General features: G+C 41.8%; 1 protein-coding gene across 7 annotated transcripts in view; it reads right to left on the reverse strand.

Annotated features, from left to right (window-relative positions):
- The window catches only part of PHACTR4 (phosphatase and actin regulator 4), a 117,578-nt gene extending 105,550 nt beyond the window's left edge, over positions 1–12,028 (reverse strand). For 2 of the 7 annotated variants that reach the window (XM_027109458.1, XM_027109455.1), the window contains exon 1: positions 11,917–12,017. The gene's annotated coding sequence lies outside the window, so the exon portion shown is untranslated. Of the gene's footprint in view, positions 1–11,916 lie in introns of all 7 variants that reach the window. The other 5 variants (XM_027109457.1, XM_027109453.1, XM_027109459.1 and 2 more) reach the window with 4 other exon arrangements.
- Positions 12,029–18,863: the final 6,835 nt, after the last annotated feature.

Raw genomic sequence — 18,863 nt, forward strand, 5'->3', positions numbered from 1 at the left:
TACAGGATGGATTACATCAAGGTCCTACTGTATAGGAAACTATATTCAATATCTTATGATAAACCATAAGGAAAAGAATATGAAAAAGATATATATGTATATACTGAGTCACTTTGCTGTACAGAAGAAATTAACACAATATTGTAAATCAACTATACTTCAAAAAAATTTTTTAAAAAGTTTCATGTATCCCTGGATCATACGATATCACGTATGAATATTTTTTCATGAAATAATATTGAGGATCACTATTTATAGGAACTTAATGTGGCATAACTGATGTTTAATAGGTTAACCCTTTTTTTAAAAAATTTATTTTGGCTGTGCTGGGTCTTAGTTGCAGCATTTGGGATCTTCATTGTGGCATGCGGACTCCTTAGTTGCAGCATGCATGAGGGATCTAGTTCCCCGACCAAGGATCGAACCCCAGGCCCCATGCATTGGGAGCACGGAGTCCTACCCACTGGACCACCAGGGAAGTCCCAGTAGGTTAACCCTTTTAATCTCTTTTAATTAAAAAGAAGAAGTTGCTCAACAACTGCTCCTTAATATTTTCCTTTCTGTTCTGCCCTCCAAAAGCACTAGCACATACTAAAATATTTTAGTTACCAAATCCTCTAAACCTTTTATTAATAATTCTTAATATAAGCACCCTGAAGATAGTTAAATGCTTGCTCTTCTCCAGAGAGTTAAGAGGCTAGAGAGAAGCTTCTGATTTTCTACAAAATAAAACAAATGTAAGCACAAAGAGGAGACAGTTTTAAAAATATAAAGAAATAGGGCTTCCCTGGTGGTGCAGTGGTTGAGAGTCCGCCTGCCAATGCAGGGGACGCCGGTTCGTGCCCCGGTCTGGGAGGATCCCACATGCCACGGCGCGGCTGGGCCTGTGAGCCATGCCCGCTGAGCCTGCGCGTCCGGAGCCTGTGCTCCGGACGGGAGAGGCCACAACAGTGAGAGGCCCGCGTACCGCAAAATAAATGAATAAATAAACACAGACACAAAAGGTCAAATATTATGATTCAACTTATATGTGGCACCTAGAATAGGCAAATTCATAGAAGATAAAAAGCAGAACAGAGGTTACCAGGGGTTGAGGGGGGAGGACAATGGAGAGTTATTTAATGGGTACAGAGTGTGGGATGCTGAAAAAGTTCTGGAAATGGATATTGGTGATGGCTGCACAACACTGTGAATGTACTTAATACCACTGAATTATACACTAAAGAAAGGATAAAATGGTAAATTTTACAGTTTGAAAAAGTTTGCAATCATTAATGCAGTTGCAGAGAAGCAGACTTCTTACTTATCTTATGCCATAATATGCAAATGCATATTTGTTTAACAGAACGGTCTTAGTGGTCTGTGCCTACAGTGGAAGGACAAAGTCCCTCTCCCAATTATACAAAGATATCCCAGAAGCCAATTATCTCTGGGATTTTATGTAAGCACACAGAATATGTAAAAGACTGTTTGTAAAATAGCCAATCTTAATGGTATCACCAATAGGTAAAAAACATCATGGGACTTCCCTGGTGGTCCAGTGGTTAAGAATCTGCCTTCCGATGTAGGAGACGCGGGTTCAATCCCTGGTCTGGGAAATAAGATCCCACAGGCCACAGGGCAACTAAGCCTGTGTGTTCTGGAGCCCGCATGCTCTGAAGCCCCCGCGCCACAATGAAAGATCCTTCATGCTGCAACAAAGATCCCATGTGCCGCAACTGAGACCCAACGCAGCCAAATAAATAAATATAAATAAATTTATTTTTAAAAAATTGTGTCTTTTTAAAATACTTACAGCAAAGATGCACCCATATCCTGAATCCTAATGCTCTCCCTCAAATGTAAATTCAGAGGAAGGGACGGGAGGCTAAGCTGAGTGTGTGCAAATAAAAGGAAGTGGAAAGTACTCTTCATACCTTCTGACTGGTTCTATCCAGTTATTCTTTGGTATCTACTGGCAGTATTTTTTTTTTAACATCTTTATCGGAGTATAACTGCTTTACAATGGTGTGTTAGTTTCTACTGGCAGTATTTTTAAAAGGGGTTTATCCATGAGGGAGGGGAAGACAGGTAAGGCTACCCTCCTTAGGAACTCGCCTCCTTTCTACCTGTCACCCACAGGAAGAGGGGAAAAAGTATTTCAGGGCTCTACTTTTTAACCTTGATTAATAGACAATCAACCCACCCAAAGAACTACTATTTTCTATGAAATCCATTCCGAGGTAAATAAGAATAAAATACATCATCAACACGAATGTGAGAAAAATACTTCATATTTTTTTTAATATCCTTGATTCCTTATAAAGATTTTTAATTTCTAGTGACCTAGGTGGATATTAGTAGTGCAAGTTTAATAAGAACACTTCAATTTAGTGTCCTCCAAAGCTTAAAATGTCCTCACGAAACAATGCTACTAGAAATAACTGGATACGGGACTTCCCTGGTGGTCCAGTGGTTAAGACTCTGTGCTCCCAAGGCAGGGGGCCCGGGTTCGATCCCTGGTCAGGGAACTAGATCCTGCATGCTGAAACTAAGGCCCAGAACAACCAAATAAATAAATAAATATTTTTTAAAAAAGAAATAACTGGATAGCATTAAGAAAAAAATTAACTTCACGCTGGTCAGAATGGCCATCATCAAAAAATCTACAAACAATAAATGCTGGAGAGGGTGTGGAGAAAAGGGAACCCTCTTGCACTGGTGGTGGGGATGTAAATTGATACAGCCACTATGGAGAACAGTATGGAGGTTCCTTAAAAAACTAAAAATAGGGGCTTCCCTGGTGGCGCAGTGGTTGAGAGTCCGCCTGCCAATGCAGGGGACATGGGTTTCTGCCCCGGTCCGGGAGGATCCCACATGCCGCGGAGCGGCTGGGCCCGTGAGCCATGGGTGCTGAGCCTGTGCGTCTGGAACCTGTGCTCCACAACGGGAGGGCCACGGCAGTGAGAGGCCTGCGTACCGCCAAAAAAAAAAAAAAAAAAACCAACAAAAAGACTAAAAATAGAACTAGCATATGACCCAGCAATCCCACTACTGGGCATATACCCTAAGAAAACCATAATTCAAAAAGACACATGCACCCCAATGTTCACTGCAGCACTGTTTACATTAGCCAGGTCATGGAAGCAACCTAAATGCCCATCAACAGCAAATGGATAAAGAAGATGTAGTACATTATATACAAAGGAATATTACTCAGCCATAAAAAGGAACAATACTGGGTCATTTGGTGAGACGTGGATGGATCTAGAGACTGTCATACAGAGTGAAGTAAGTCAGAAAGAGAAAAACAAATATCGTATATTAACGCATATATGTGGAACCTAGAAAAATGGTACAGATGAACCGGTTTGCAGGGCAGAAATTGAGACACAGATGCAGAGAACAAATGTATGGACACCAAGGGGGGAAAGCGGCGGGGTGGTGTTGGTGTTGGTGTGATGAATTGGGAGATTGGGATTGACATGTATACACTGATGTGTATAAAATGGATGACTAATAAGAACCTGCTGTATAAAAAAATAAATAAAATAAAATTCAAAAATTAAAAAAAACAAATGTTTTTTCCCACACCTCAAAATTAATTTTTCAAAAAAAAGAAAAAAGAATGGGAGAAACAGAAGTTGAGAAATTAATATTTGCTCCACCTATGGAGAAACAATTTTCTAATGATGGAAGAAATTACAAAGGAACCAGTGAAGAGCTATGGCATGAAATATTTAGATTTCTGTACAAAACAAAACAAAAATAAAAATGAATATCTCATGGACTTCCCTGGTGGCACAGTGGTTGAGAATCTGCTTGCCAATGCAGGGGACATGGGTTTGAGCCGTGGTCCGGGAAGATCCCACATGCCAAGGAGCAACTAAGCCCATGTGCCACAACTACTGAGCCTGCGCTCTAGAGCCCGTGAGCCACAACTACTGAGCCCAAGTGCCACAGCTACTGAAGCCCGTGTGCCTAGAGCCTGTGCATCCCAACAAGAGAAGCCACCACAATAAGAAGACTGCGCACCGCAACGAAGAGTAGCCCCCGCTCGCCACAAACTAGAGAAAGCCTGTGTGCAGCAATGAAGACCCAACGCAGCCAAAAATAAATAAATTTAAAAAAAATAGTCAACAAGGACCTACTGTATAGCACAGGGAACTATGCTCAATATTATGTAATAACTTATAAGGTAAAAGAATCTGAAAAAGGATATATATGCTGTACATCTGACATGAGATATTTTAAATCAACTCTATTTTAATAAAAAAAAGATTTTTTAAAGAAGTAAAATAAAGGAGTTCCCTGCTGGCCTAGTGGTTAGGATTCCGGGCTTTCACTACTGTGGCCCAGGTTCAACCCCTGGTCGGGGAACTCCCGCAAGCTGTGCCGCAAGCTGTGCGGCGTGGCCAAAATAAATAAATGAAATGAAATGAAAAAAATAAATAAAATATTTTAAAAATCAAGCACTATGTAAATGTTCATACCTGGTGATCCAGTAATTTCATTTTTTTAATTTATTTTTTATTGATGTGTACTTGAATTACAGCGTTGTGTTAATTACTGCTGTACAGAAAAGTGACTCAGTTATACATATATATACATTCTTTTTCATATCCTTTTCCATTATGGCTTATCACAGGATATTGAATATGGCAGTAATTTCATTAAAAAAAAAGTTACACGTACAGAGACCTATGTGGAAATATTATTCACAATGGTTAAATAAATTGAAGCCAACAATATAGGAATCCTTTGTTCAGCTGTTATTTAATTTTTTTTTTTTAATTTGGCTGCACTGTGTGGCTTGCCAGATCTTAGTTCCTGGACCAGGAATTGAACCTGGGCCTACTGCAGTAAAAGCACCAAGTCCTGACAACTGGACCGCCCGGGAATTTCCCTTAGTTCAGTTTATTTTCATAAACAGGCACTGTTTAGTGGGGAGAATAAAGAGGTAAATAAGCTACAGAGGGAAAAGTGCCCTGCAAAGACATGGACAAAGTGCTCTGGGATCACTCAAGGTAAGGATGAATCATTAACCTTTTAAGCCAGTTTTTGACACTGTACTTCCAACCTAAGTGCAAAGAAGAGAACAGGTAGCTGGGTAGATAGAATCAAGTACGTTGGTTATCTGCTAGATATCTGCAGGGTCAAGGCGGGCTAAGACAGTTCTCTATAAGAGATTTTGTTGAGTTCCATCAGAATTAGCCATGCACAAAGGAAACAAACAAATGAAGCAATGTACTTAAGTTCTGTGAGATAATCATAAAATTGTTATCTACCCTTAAATAAAATACAGTCAACAACTATTTTAAAAATATTCCTGGAAATTTGGCTAACAAGTTCACATTTGAGAGAATAAATGCAGAGAATCTTTAACAATGGAGGGTTTTTTTTTTAAGTCACAGATATGATTCAAGATTTGATTTTAATGTATACCTGAAAAAACATCCAGCAACATCATATACTACAAACAAATTTCTAAATTCAGTGCACTGATAGTACATACCCTGAGAGGTTTCCCTTACCACTCAGTACCCTGGAAGTGAAGGATGCACTTTAAACCAGTTCTCATTCCCTTGTACAGCACTGATCACAGTACTAATCCCTTTTTCTTTGCCAGCTATAATCATATCTTTTCTCATATTTACTAAACACTATACAGTTTACAAAGACTTCTCATATACATTATCCCATCTGACACTTTTGAAGAAATAGTTACTAACTCTGTTTTATAAATGAGGAAACTTAAAGTTCAAGGAGGTCAGCTGACTTGGATAGTCACAGCTAAGAAGTGATGGAGCTGGAACTAGAATGCAGGTTTTCAGACTCCAAAGGTAGTAAATACATTGCATTGAGTAACTATGTCAGAACTTTCAGATTGTCAAAACAAACACCTGGTGCTTTTAACACAATAGAGAAGTTCAACTGAAAACCAAGCTTGAATCTGAAAGCTGTATGGTTTCAATCATCTCTTCCCTAAAAATCAGTCACTAAACACACTTCCTTTCCTAAACTCCTCGGAATACCATAAAAATCCTAGAATTTGAGAAATCAACTCAACCAGACCCTTTTAGAGATGAGAAAACTGAAGCATAAGACTTGTGACTTGCTCCGAGCCTCCCATTACAACATAGTTTGTCTTTTTCTAAGGCCCACATCAACAGTACTGTATTCAAGAAATGTCTGAGAATGGAGGAGACAGAATGGGTGGCCGACTGGCTAATTTGTCTGACCTTGGTGGGGCCCTAACTGAGGTTCAGCAGCCCTTTTGCTCATCTCTGGTGGGCTCCCTTACATTTTCCATGACTGCTATTCCAAACTTTTAACACTCTCTGAAGTCCTCTAGCCCACTCTATTCTTGATCATTCTGCAGATAACTTAACTCATTCATTCAGAAAGAAAGATTTTAAACAAAGAAGTCATCAGGCATTAACAGACCCTACAAGGCAGAAATTATTATTCTAAACTTTGAAGTCAAAATATATCTGGGTTCCAGATCTCTTCAATTACTTAAAAGTGCCTTTGGGAAATTTAATCTCTCTGAGCCACACCTCCTTCAGCTGTCAAATGGGAATGCCCACCCAATCTACAGAATTTTTGTAAAATTAAACGAAATAGCACACAGAAAAGTACCTAGATCAGTGTCTGGGTACAAAATAGGCTGTTGCTAACTTACTCCAATTTCAATGTCCACCTTCGTCACTTCAAATATATCTTCTCCCATCCCTTCTTCATGTTTCATTTTCAAGGCTCACCTCTCTATGAGCTTTGATTTTATTTCCTCCCAATGTTTCTCTATTATCTTCCTTTTCTTTTGCGCAGATCTTCAATATCTAGCTCTCTGCTGGCTCCTTTTCCTTTACCTTCAAACATGTCAAGTCTCTCCCATTCTTTAAAATCAAAACAAAATCAAAAAAAGGCCCTCAATCCTGCCTCTTATTTAGCACTTACTCTAAATATGCTCCTAAACCCTCTAAGATAGCAAGCAATTACCTCAAAACAGATCAGCTTATGTCAATTTCCTGCTTAAAAACTTTTGATGGTTTAGCAATTCCTTAAACATAAAGCCTGAAGTCTTCTTTTGGCCGTGCCACCACACAGCTTGCGGGATCTTAGCTCCCCGACAAGGGACTGAACCCAGGCCACAGCAGTGAAAGTGCCGACTGCTAACCACTGGACTGCCAGGGAATTCCCATAGCCTGAAGTCTTTAACAAGCATTCTGAATCCTTCTCAGCACCCAGCCATCGATCTTTCCTTTCACCGGCCATTGCACTTTTCAACTTCTCAGCCCCACTGGTCCAGAGATCCCTAAGTATTCCATAACTTTCTAGAATGATATGTATATGTTTCCTTTCTTAAAAAATATTTAATTATGTATTTATTTATTTGGCTGCACCGGTCTTAGTTGTGGATGTGAGATCTTTCAGTTGCGGCATGTGGGATCTTTAGTTGTGGCATGTAGGCTTTTAGTTGCGGCATGCAGGATCTAGTTCCCTGACCAGGGATTGAACCCAGGCCCCATGCATTGGGAGTGTGGAGTCTTAACCACTGGACCACCAGGGAAGTCCCAGCATATGTCTCCTTATATGCAGTTTTCTGGGGTGAAAATCTATTGCTATTCTCAAATTTTCTAGAGGGGGTACCTGAACCAAAAAATGTAAAAACCCACTGCAATATCCTCTAGCCACACCAGACACACACCTTATACTTCAGCATCTCCATTCCTATGCTCAAACTGCCCCCTCTGGCTGGAATAACCTTAATAGTAACTGTTCTTATTAATCCCTCAAGAACAAGCTCCAAAATCACTTCCTCTGTAATGCCTTCCTTCACTGTCTACCAAAACAGAATAATTCAGTCCCTTATCTATAGTATAACACATCCCTATTTAATACTCACCAGACTACTAGGTGTTGTAATGTTGTAAGCTTTAAGGCGGGAGCTATATACCTTCACATCTTTGTACCGCCAGAACATAACCCAGGTCCTAGCACATGATGGGCAAAACAAAAAAATCTGCTGAACAATTTTGGCACTCAACTGCTCCTGCCCACTTCTGTTACTCATTCACTCATTCACCAAACATTTATAAAGTTCCAATGAAATACCTGGAACTGTGTGCCAAGCAGTAAGGATGTAGACTAGGGCATGGTCCCTGACATTAAGGCAGTTAACTGTGACAATATAGAATAATAATGGTCTTATTTGATAAGTGCTATTTAAAAAGGTCTACATGAAGGGCTGTGATAGCCCATGTGAAGATGTGACTAACACTCACAGAAGGTTTAACAATGGGACATCAGACTCTCTCAGAACAGAGAATGCAACTACTCTGTCTTTTTTTAAAAAATTAATTAATTATTTGTTTGTTTTTTATTTTTGGCTGTGTTAGGTCTTCGTTGCTGTGCACGGGTTTTCTCTAGTAGCGGCGAGCAGGGGCCACTCTTCGCTCCAGTGCGCAGACCCGTCATTGTTGTGGCTTCTCTTGTTGCAGAACACGGGCTCTAGGCCTGCGGGCTTCAGTAATTGTGGCACGCAGGCTCAGTAGTTGTGGCTCGCGGGCTCTAGAGCGCAGGCTCAGTAGTTGTGGCGCACGGGCCTAGTTGCTCCGCAGCATGTGGGATCTTCCAGGGCCAGGGCTCAAACCCATGTCCCCTGCATTGGCAGGCGGATTCTTAACCACTGCGCCACCAGGGAAGCCTTGTCTTTCTTTATAAACAACATTTCCCCAATGTTCCTTTTCCTTTTCTAAGAGCAGTAACAATAACTTACCACAGGAATGTGAATGGTACAGTGCAACCAAATTTTTATCCTACTCGATTCTGGAAACAATTCCACAAACTAGGTAGAGCAGGAATCATTACACCCATGTTAAAGATGAGAAAACTAAAGTTCAAAGAGCTTACTGATCAAAATTGCACAGTAAATAAGAGGGGATTTATTTAGTACTTATTTACAGTCTTACTCCTCCCTTTCAAACCTAATCAGTTTGTAAGCCCCGGAAAAAAAAGACTTGTTCTCACTGCTTTGTCCTCGGGGACAACAAAGGTGCTTAAAACACAACAGGTGGGGTTTGCCTGGTGGCTCAGTGGTTAAGAATCCGCCTGCCAATGCAGGGGACACGGGTCCAAGCCCTGGTCCGGGAAGATCCCACATGCCGCGGAGCAACTAAGCCCGTGCGCGCCACAACTACTGAGCCTGCGCGGTCTAGGGCCCGCGAGCTACAGCTACCGAAGCCTGCGTGCCTAGAGCCTGTGCTCAGCAACAAGAGAAGCCACTGCAATGAGTAGCTTGTGCATGGCAACGAAGCTCAACACAACTAGAGAAAGCCCCAACGCAGCCATAAACAAATAAATAAATAAAATAAATAACTTCCCTTCTTAAAATAACTTCCCTTCTTAAAAAAAGAACACACAACAGGCTTTCAATAAATATTTGTTGACTGAATTGATTTGAAAATACAGCAGACCAACAGCAAAAAACACAAAGGAAAAAAGCTCCTTCCCATTATGATGGCATAATAAAAGATTTAAAACAGGCTTCTACTAGTTAGAAAGGCTATACTAATTGTATTGACTCAATTCCACTGGCATGTAATGCATTTTACCTAAGAAGAATTTAAGTAAGGGAGGTGAAGTAGGTTTTTATTTCTGATGTCACATTCATGGCATGTACTGACATAAACCCAGGCTTAAACTGCAAGTTTGAAATTGATCAAAAGTTTTTATTAAAAGCAAAAACTAAGAAAGCATTTTCTTGAGTTTTGACTCTCTGGCTAGAAAAATGTCTGAATATCAGTTCCTTCTGTTATTTTCAGCGGCTGACGCTGCCGTATATACGTTCTCCAATATATTTCTTAATATACCTTTAAGCAAAGATTAGTTAAACCCTTTTAGTAAATAAAACTTTCAATAACCATTAGTCAAAACCACAGCCCAATAACTCACCACCCTTCCCCACCTCCAGGGCTCCATAAAGTTGCCATTCTGCCTGGGCACAAGGTAACACAGCATACCATAAGACAAGGTGACGGAACCGATGTTCAGTATGGCAATGGTCTGTGGTCCTAGAAAGTCCAGTTCCTTATAAATCAGGGGCTCTGACTGAAAATATTTCCATACTTTTCTCCAATATTTAAATTTCAGTGAATCACAAGCTGTTGATAGCGTTATGATAAATAACTGCAATAGGCGTGAGGTAACGGATAGAGCCCTGGATTTGGAATACGGTTTACTCTACTATTTCCTATCCAGGTTAACTGTGTGACCCCCGGCAAGTCAGTTAACATTTCAGAGGCTGTCAATTTAACATTTTACAGCTGTAAAATGAGAGAACCACCACCTCACAGAACTGCACAGTGAAAATTCAATTATATAACATATATGAACAGTTTTCAAAAATAGCACTGTGGGAATTCCCTGGTGGTCCAGTGGTTAGGACTCCATACTTCCACTGCAGGGGGTACGGGTTCAATTCCTGATCGGGGAACTAAGATCCCTCAAGCCAGGCAGGGAGACCACAAAAAAAAAAAAAAAGCACCGATAGCACTATCATCCCTACACAATATTACTAACACAATCAGAGATTCTCAGAGTAAATCACTTGCATTAAGAGATATCAAACAAAGTAATAAAGTACAAAGGGGTTTATTTGCCTACATGACTAGGCTGGGAATTTTACCTATATAACTTAAATAACCTTCCCTGATTCATGTAAAGGGATCCTGGTTGTCCTCATTTCAGAGACTTGAAAGACTAACGTATTTTTCAAGAGAAGTATCTGCAATGGCTTTTATTTTAAAAGCTTTACCTTAAGCTGAACCTAGTCTTCCAACGGGACATACACAAAGATACCACTAACAAAATGTGATCAAACCCACAAAATTCACCAGTTGCAGTAAGGATCTACTACCTCTCCTCCCTCAAACTGGCTTGATTTCGATTACTTCTGTAGCTTTCTAGAAGCCACTAGGTTTCTGGTTTCTTTATAAAGCAGATCCTTCTATTAATGGACATTTGCTTTCAACTCTGCGTTTTCAGCAGAAGTGAAAATGGATTTGAGGGGAATACAGGGCGTGGAACTGGGCGGCTGGATGAAGTACTGTGGTCTTTTTCTGCGTGCAATGGATGAAGAGGCTGCTCGCCGCCCTATAAATCACTTTCTCTCCTCCGAGATTCTAGCGGTGTGTGAACTACCATTCTGACCATCCGCACCGGTTCTGATTCCTCGATCACAGCAGCGACCCATACGGACTTCGAAGCAAATTCGATCCCTTCCCGGTTTCCTGGGGAGGGGGGCTCACTTCTTTCCCATAGGCCCATCCCCCCTCCAGAAAAATGCCTGGAGATTAGTGCCCTGAAGCCAACCGGGACTGACGTTCAAGAGTTGGACAATAACCTCGAGGTTTCAATAGAAACCCCGTCCGCCTCGCCTTGGCTCCGAAGCCTCCGATCTGCCCAGCTGGGATGCAGAGGTATGAGGGAAGACAGGTTTGAAAAGTGGACTTTGACCCGATCTGGTTATCGTAACCGGATCCCCTGTCAGGGACCGGACCCTGTCAGGGACTGGCCCGGCGGGCTCCCCCGAGGCGGCGACTCCACGCCCGGGCACAAAGGGGCGCAAAGCAGCCGAGACAAAAGGGCCCAGCCAAGTCGCGGTGGGCGGAGAGGGCGAGCCTGAGCGAGGCGCGCCGCAGGCGGAGAAGCCAAGGCGGACGGTTGTGGGAGGGCCGAGGAGGAGGCGGCGGCCACCGCCCGCCCCGCCCTGGCTCGAAGCGACCACCGCCCGGCCGTTACCCCGGCCCGGCCGTTACCCCGGCCCGCACCGCCACCCTCTCGCGGACCTGAAAGCGTGGCCCGAGCCTACCAGGCGCCCGCAGCCCGACTCTGTGCACTTTCCGTTCACTTTCCCTTGCTTGCCGAACTCACCCGGGGCGTCGCCGCCGCCTCCTCAGTGGTTTCCCCCGGAAATCCTACCTGCCCTGCCGGCCGCCAGGCTGCAGCCAGAGACTTCGGCCCCCGGGGAGGGGGGGTAGGGGGGGGAAAGGGAGCCGGCGGGACAGTGAAGGGTAGGAAGTGCCGCCGCGGGGGCTCATGGGACTTGTAGTTCCAGGAGGAGCCAGCTGTGCCGCGGGCCGGACAAAATGGCGGGAACCTCTCGCCCTTAGTTCTGGGCGGCCGGCCCCACACGGCCTCTCTGGGCATGCGCCGCCCCTTCTTGTAAAAGAGCTTGGGCACCTTTCCTGCTATGCAGGAGGGCAAAGGTCTTTGGACTTGGGAGGAGAGAGTTCAGTGCTGGGTTTCAGGGAGTGCCTAAGGAGGGAGCTGATGAAGGTGTGCTGTTATAGAAATCTGTGCCCAGTCCCTGTCTGGCTAAAGTTCAGTTATAATCTCCGCAAAGGAAAAAGCTATTGAGGGCCAGTTACTGAAGTGCAGTAAACTTAGAAGCAAGTTACCCTCAATTTTGTGCATAAGGAAGAAACCCAGGAATCATTTTTATCTCCTTCAGCCTATTAAGTCCAGTCATTTTACATCCCAGTTCCTTACCAGTTTTTCCACTACCACCTTTCCAAGGGGAGGTACCATCACCTTTCCAAGTTTCTCTAGTTTCAGGCCTCCAGGCAGTCACCGTCCAAACACCTTCCTTCCTGCTGCCAGAGGATTTTTCTAAATGCCAAACACATTGTGTCACAACCCAAGTTAGACCTAAGTGTAAAACCTAAAGCTACAAAACTTTTAGAGGAAAACACAGGAGGAAATCCATGTGACTTTCAAACACACAATCCATAAAGGAGAAAAACTGATAAGCTGCACATCATCAAAATTAACACTTTTGCACTTTAAAACACGGTTATGAAAATGAAAAGACAAGCTGCAGACCTGGATGAAAGAGCAGCAAAACCTATAGCCAACAAAGGACTAGTATCTAGAACACACAAAGAACTCTTTCAACTCAAGACAAACAACCTAGTTAAAAAAAAAAAAAAAATGAACAGAGACACTTTACCAAAGACGATAAATGTACGGCAAATAAACACATAAAAGATGTTAAGGAGGGCTTCCCTGGTGGCGCAGTGGTTAAGAATCTGCCTGCCAATGCAGGGCACATGGGTTCGAGCCCTGGCCCTGGAAGATCCCACGTGCCACGGAGCAGCTAGGCCCATGCACCACAACTACTGAGCCTGCGCTCTAGAGCCCACGAGCCACAACTACTGAAGGCTGTGCACTTACAGCCTGTGCTCCGCGACAAGAGAAGCCACCGCAATGAGAAGCCCCCGCACTGCAATGAAGAGTAGCCCCCGTTCGCCCCAACTAGAGATAGCCCGCGCGCAGCAACGAAGACCCAACGCAGCCAAAAATAAAATAAATGAATTTATTAAAAAAAAAAGATGTTAAGGAAATGCAAATTAAAACCACAGCAAGATAACGTTACACACACACTGGATTGGCTAACATAAAATAGACTGGCAGTATCAAGTGTTAGTGAGAATGTAGAGCAATGGGAATTCTTACTCACTGCTGGCTGGATTGTTAAGATGCTACAACCACTCTGGGAAACAGTTTGTCAGTTTCTTTAAAAATTAAATATATACCTACCATATGGCCCAACCATTTACTGACTATAGGTATTTACCCAAGACAAATGAAAGCATACATCTGCACAAAGACTTGAACATGAATGTTCATAGCAGCTTTGTTACTAGCCAAAGACTGGAAACAACTCAAATGTTCTTCACAATGCAAATGGATATTTCCACAATGGAACACTCTTCGGTAATAAAAAGGAATGAGCTACTAATACATGTAACATCATGACGGATCTTAAAATAATTATACCGAGTGAAAGAAGTCAGACAGGGACCTCCCTGGTGGCACAGTGGTTAAGAATGAGCTTTCCAATGCAGGGGACACGGGTTCGAGCCCTGGTCCGGGAAGATCCAACATGCCGTGGAGCAACTAAGCCCATGTGCCACAACTACTGAGCCTGCGCTCTAGAGCCCGCGTGCCACAACTACTAAAGCCCGTGCACCACCACAGTGAGAAGCCCGAGCACCAGGACAAAGAGTAGCCCCTGCTCGCCGCAACTAGAGAAAGCCCGTGAGCAGCAACGTAGACCCAATGCAGCCAAAAATAAATAAATAAATAGACACTAAAAAAGAAAGAAAGAAAGAAAGAAGTCAGACATAAAAGAGTATATTCTCTATGATTGCACTTACATAAATTCTAGGAATTATTGTGACAAAAGCAGATCAAGTGGTTGCCTGGGGACCAACGAGGCAGAAGCATGACAGGGAGGGATAATAAAGGGGATGAGGAGGAACTTCCCTGGCGGTCCAGTGGTTAAGACTCTGCGCTTCCACTACAGGGGGTGTGGGTTCCATTCCCAGCTGGGGAACTAAGATCCCCCAAAGTAAAAATAATAATAATAAATAAAAGGGATGAGGAAACTTTTGGGGTGACAGATGTCAACTGAAAAAAGAAATACACAACCTAAAAGTTGAGAGTTATGTTTTATTTGGTGTACAAAACTGAGGACTTAAGCCCGGGACACAACATCTCAGATAACTCTGAGAGGCTGCTCTGAAGAGGTAAGGGGAGACCCAGGATATATAGGAGTTTTTGCAACAAAGACCAGGTAGTAGGAACATCAAAAGATTATGGTTAATTAAAGAAAACCAGATGTCTCAAGTTAAGGAATTTAGCATTTTTCTATATATGGAGAGATGAAAGAGTCTGGGCTCACTGAAATCATTCCTTTGGTATGCACCTCAGGTATCTGGGGCCAGCATCCTGTGCTTTCTCATCCTGAGTTTCCTCAGCATGCTAGATGGCGGGCATCCTGTTTCTATCCTGAGTTCCCTTGGGGCTCACCATCCAGGAGGCTGTAATGTGATGGTTTGATGGCTGCAACATCCTTTGTTTACTGATACGGCAAGTAATATTTTTAATTCACACAATAACACAGTAATTAACTGTGTTAATTATCTTGATTGTGCTTATGGTTTCAAGGTTTGTGCTTATGGTTTTTGCCACAGCACGGCAAAAACAAAAAAAAATCAAAACTCATCAAACTACACACTTTAAATATATGCTGTTTATTGTTTGCCATTTATACTTCACGAAACCTGAAAAATAATATAGTCAAAAAATTGTCCAGTGATTAAGACTCCGAGCTCCCAATGCAAGGGGCCTGGGTTCCATCCCTGGTTGGGGAACTAGATCCTGCATGCCACAACTAAGAGTTCGCCTGCTGCAGCTAAAAGATCCCGCATGCTGCAACAAAGATCCAGTGTGCTGAAACTAAGACCTGGTGCAGCCAAAATAAATAAATAAATATTTTTAAAAAATTGTTTTAAAAAAAGAAAGAAAATTCTTCAATGGCTTCCTAGTACCCTAGGAAAAAAGCAAAAATCACTGCATAGAAGCTCTAACTGTGAAGCTTCAGTATCATCCATGAGGAAGGGGACTAATAGGGATGGCAATAGTGAAATTCCAGGTAACTAATAATGGTGGTAACAGTAGTAGTAGCAGTAAAGTAGTAATAATAAAACTGCTGGGACTTCCCTGGTGGTCCAGTGGTTAAGAGTCCGCCTTCCGATGCAGGGGAAGCGGGTTCGAGCTCTGGTCTGGGAACTAAGATCTCACATACCATGGGGCAACTAAGCCCGTGCTGTGCAACTACTGAGCCCTTGCACTCTGGAGACTGCCTGCCACAACTAGTGAGAAGCCCGCATGCTTCAATGAAAGATCCCACGTGCCGCAATTAAGACCCAATGCATCCCAAAAAACCCCAAACAAAAAACAAACAACTGCTACTTTTTCTTGAACATCTGCCATGAACCAGGTATTTTACATATGTCTTAATTAGGACTCCCGCCAGAAAACAGAACCAAGACAACTACTAGTTGCAGGTAATTTACTTGGAATGTGATCCCAGGGATTTAATGTGAAAGTACAGGGTAAAATAGGGAAGGAAGAAAGGCCAACACAAAAGATGCATTACCAAGGTGTTCACTGCTGTGGGTACCTGGGGCTAGATCCTACCAAAGCTATCTGAGGATTTCCTAGAATGCTTCTCAGCATGGTCCACCTAAGGACTGCCATGAAGAAGCATTTATCCATTGACTCCCATCCCCCATTGTTTAGGATGGCCCAGGGGCATCAACTCCCCTCCCACTTCTGGGTAGGCTCCCACTGTACTGTTTTCTGCAGCTTCATCTAGAATCTAAGGTAAGGCTGAGATGACAGAAGGCAAAAGAGGTCCCACACCATCCCCTGCAAGACTCAGATTTGCCCATGCTCTACATTCGATCCAGTCTATCACCTAGTCTTCAGTAATGGCTGGCTACAATCTCAGTGGTGCTCATAATTCTTTGCAAAATGTACATTGTGCCATATGCCTTTTGTGCCCTATAAACTCTATACTCAACCATATGGATGATTCTCACAAATAATATTAAGTGAAAGAAGCCAGACCAAGTAGTGTATACCGTATGCTTTCACATAAATAAAACACAAAGCAGGCAAAAATAGTCTGTTGAAAGCTGGGACAGCAGCTACCCTTCCAAGTGGAAGAACAGTGTCTGGAAGAGGGTGAAAGGACATTTTTTAAATGCTGGTAATACTCTGGTTTTTGATCTGGGTGCTGGTTACATGAATATATTCAGTTTGTAAAAATTAATCAGTGGGGTATGTATAATTTTCTGCATATGTATGATACTCCTGATATAATTTTTAGCTGGAAGGTGGCCTCTCTTGTCTTCTGAGAGACCAGTTAACCATAAAGACTATTTCTCACTATTAATATTTCTGGATTTGGGGCTTTGGGGCACTACTGAAACATAATGTTAATTTAACAGCACAGGCTTTGGCAATAGAGAGTTGTTCTGTCCCTTTCTGTGTGCAATTGGCTAAGTTATTTAAACTTGTTAAGATTCAGCCTCCACACTCCTGTTTCTCTTCAGATCGAATAAATTTTTCACCTTTTACTAAAAAAAAAAAAAATTCAGTTTTCTCGTTGTACCATAGGAAACATAATAGTACCTAATATATAGGTTGGTGTGAGAATTAAAGTAACCCATAAAGTACCCAGCATTGTACCTGGTTTAATGCTCAAAAAATATTAATAATAACTGTTGTGGAAGGCAATATTAGTTTTCATCTTTCTGTTTTTTTTAAGCTTCCAAATTTTCAACAATGAACATTGACACAGGCTGCAGGTGCAGGAATGTTCATTGTAGCACTGTTTGAAATGGAAAAAAAAACGGAGACAATCTATATATCCATCTACTGGATAATGGGCAAATTAATTGTGATATATTCATAATACAGAATAATTCAAAACAGTTAAAATGAATAAACTCAAGCTACTGGTTATCAACATGGATAAAACAAAATGTTGAGGGGAGAAGAAAGCTGTAGATAGATACAGCTTGATACCATGTATATAAAATTTTACAATGTGCCAAGCAACACTATGTACTGTTTAAAGGTTCATATATACATTGTAAAAATATAAAATCATGTGTGGAAATAAAATATTCAGATAGGTGATTACTTCTTGAGGAGGAAGGAAAAGATTGGGTGAAAGAGAGGATACATTGGGGCTTAACACATCTCTCTTATTTTTTTTCTTAAAAAAAACTAAGGAAATAAGGCAAAAGGTTAAGATTTGACAAAGTTGGTGAAAGGTACTTGGATGTTACATAAACCTCTTTTTATCTGCTTCTTGAAATAGTTCTCTATTAAAAAAAAAAGCAAGCATGGGGCAGAGCAGTGTGCAAAATACTCTTTTTTTTTGTAAGGAAAAACAATTTATTTATATCAACAACTGCTATTATGCCAACTTGAAATCAACGGCTTTGGTGGGGAAGTGAAGTATTGGGTTTTGTTTGTGGGGTTTTTTGGTGGCGCTGTGCGGCTTATAGGATCTTAGTACACCAACCAGGGATTGGACCCTGTAAATTTCATTCTTTTTGGTGTTCAGCTCTATGAGACAAATGCATATACCTGTGTAACCACCACCATAATCATTTAGGTAAGAACTGTTCCATCACCCCGGAATATCCCCTTGTGCTATCTTTTGTAGTCAGCCTCTCCTCCTTACCCAACCCATGGCATCTACTGATCTGTTTTCTGTTCCTATAATTTGGGTTTTTCCAGAAAGTCATATAAATGGAATAAAAACCAAATAGCTTTCTGAGTCTGGGTACTTTCACTTAGAATAACGCGTGTGCGATTCATCCATGTTGTCTCATGTCTCAGTATTTTGTTCCTTTCTACTGCTGAATAGTATTCCGTTGCAGTGATGTACCATGGTTTGTTTTTCCATTTACCAGTTTTAGGGCATTGGGATGGTTTTCAGTTTTTGTTGACTGTCAATAAAGCTCCTATAAACATCTGTATACAGATTTTTGTGTAAACATAGGTTTTTATTTCTTTCAGGTAAAGAACTAGGCATGGGATTGCTGAGTTGTATGGTAAATGTATGTCCAACATTATTAAAAAAACCACCAAACTCTTTAACAAAATGTTCACACCATTTTGCATTTCCACCAGCAAGAATTGAGAGCGCCACTTGCTCTGCATGCTTATCAGCATTTGGAATTGTCAGTTGTTTTGAAAATAATTAGTATTTGTTTTCAGCCATTCCAACATGTGTGTAGTGGTCTCTCAGCAAAATATGCATTTCCCTAATGCATAACAATATTCAGCCTCTTTTTTTTTTTTTTTTTTTGGCCTTGCAGTATGCCAGGCGAGATCACCAGGGAAATCCCTATCTGTACATCTTCTTTAGTGAAGTATTTTTATTAGTCTTGTGCCTTTTTAATTAAAATTTATTTATTTGGCTGCATTGGGTCTTAGTTGCGGCACGC

Source organism: Aethalodelphis obliquidens, unplaced genomic scaffold, assembly GCF_003676395.1.
Source record: "Aethalodelphis obliquidens isolate GAN/ISIS:26980383/991018 unplaced genomic scaffold, ASM367639v1 scaffold9, whole genome shotgun sequence".
Lineage (NCBI taxonomy): Eukaryota > Metazoa > Chordata > Mammalia > Artiodactyla > Delphinidae > Aethalodelphis > Aethalodelphis obliquidens.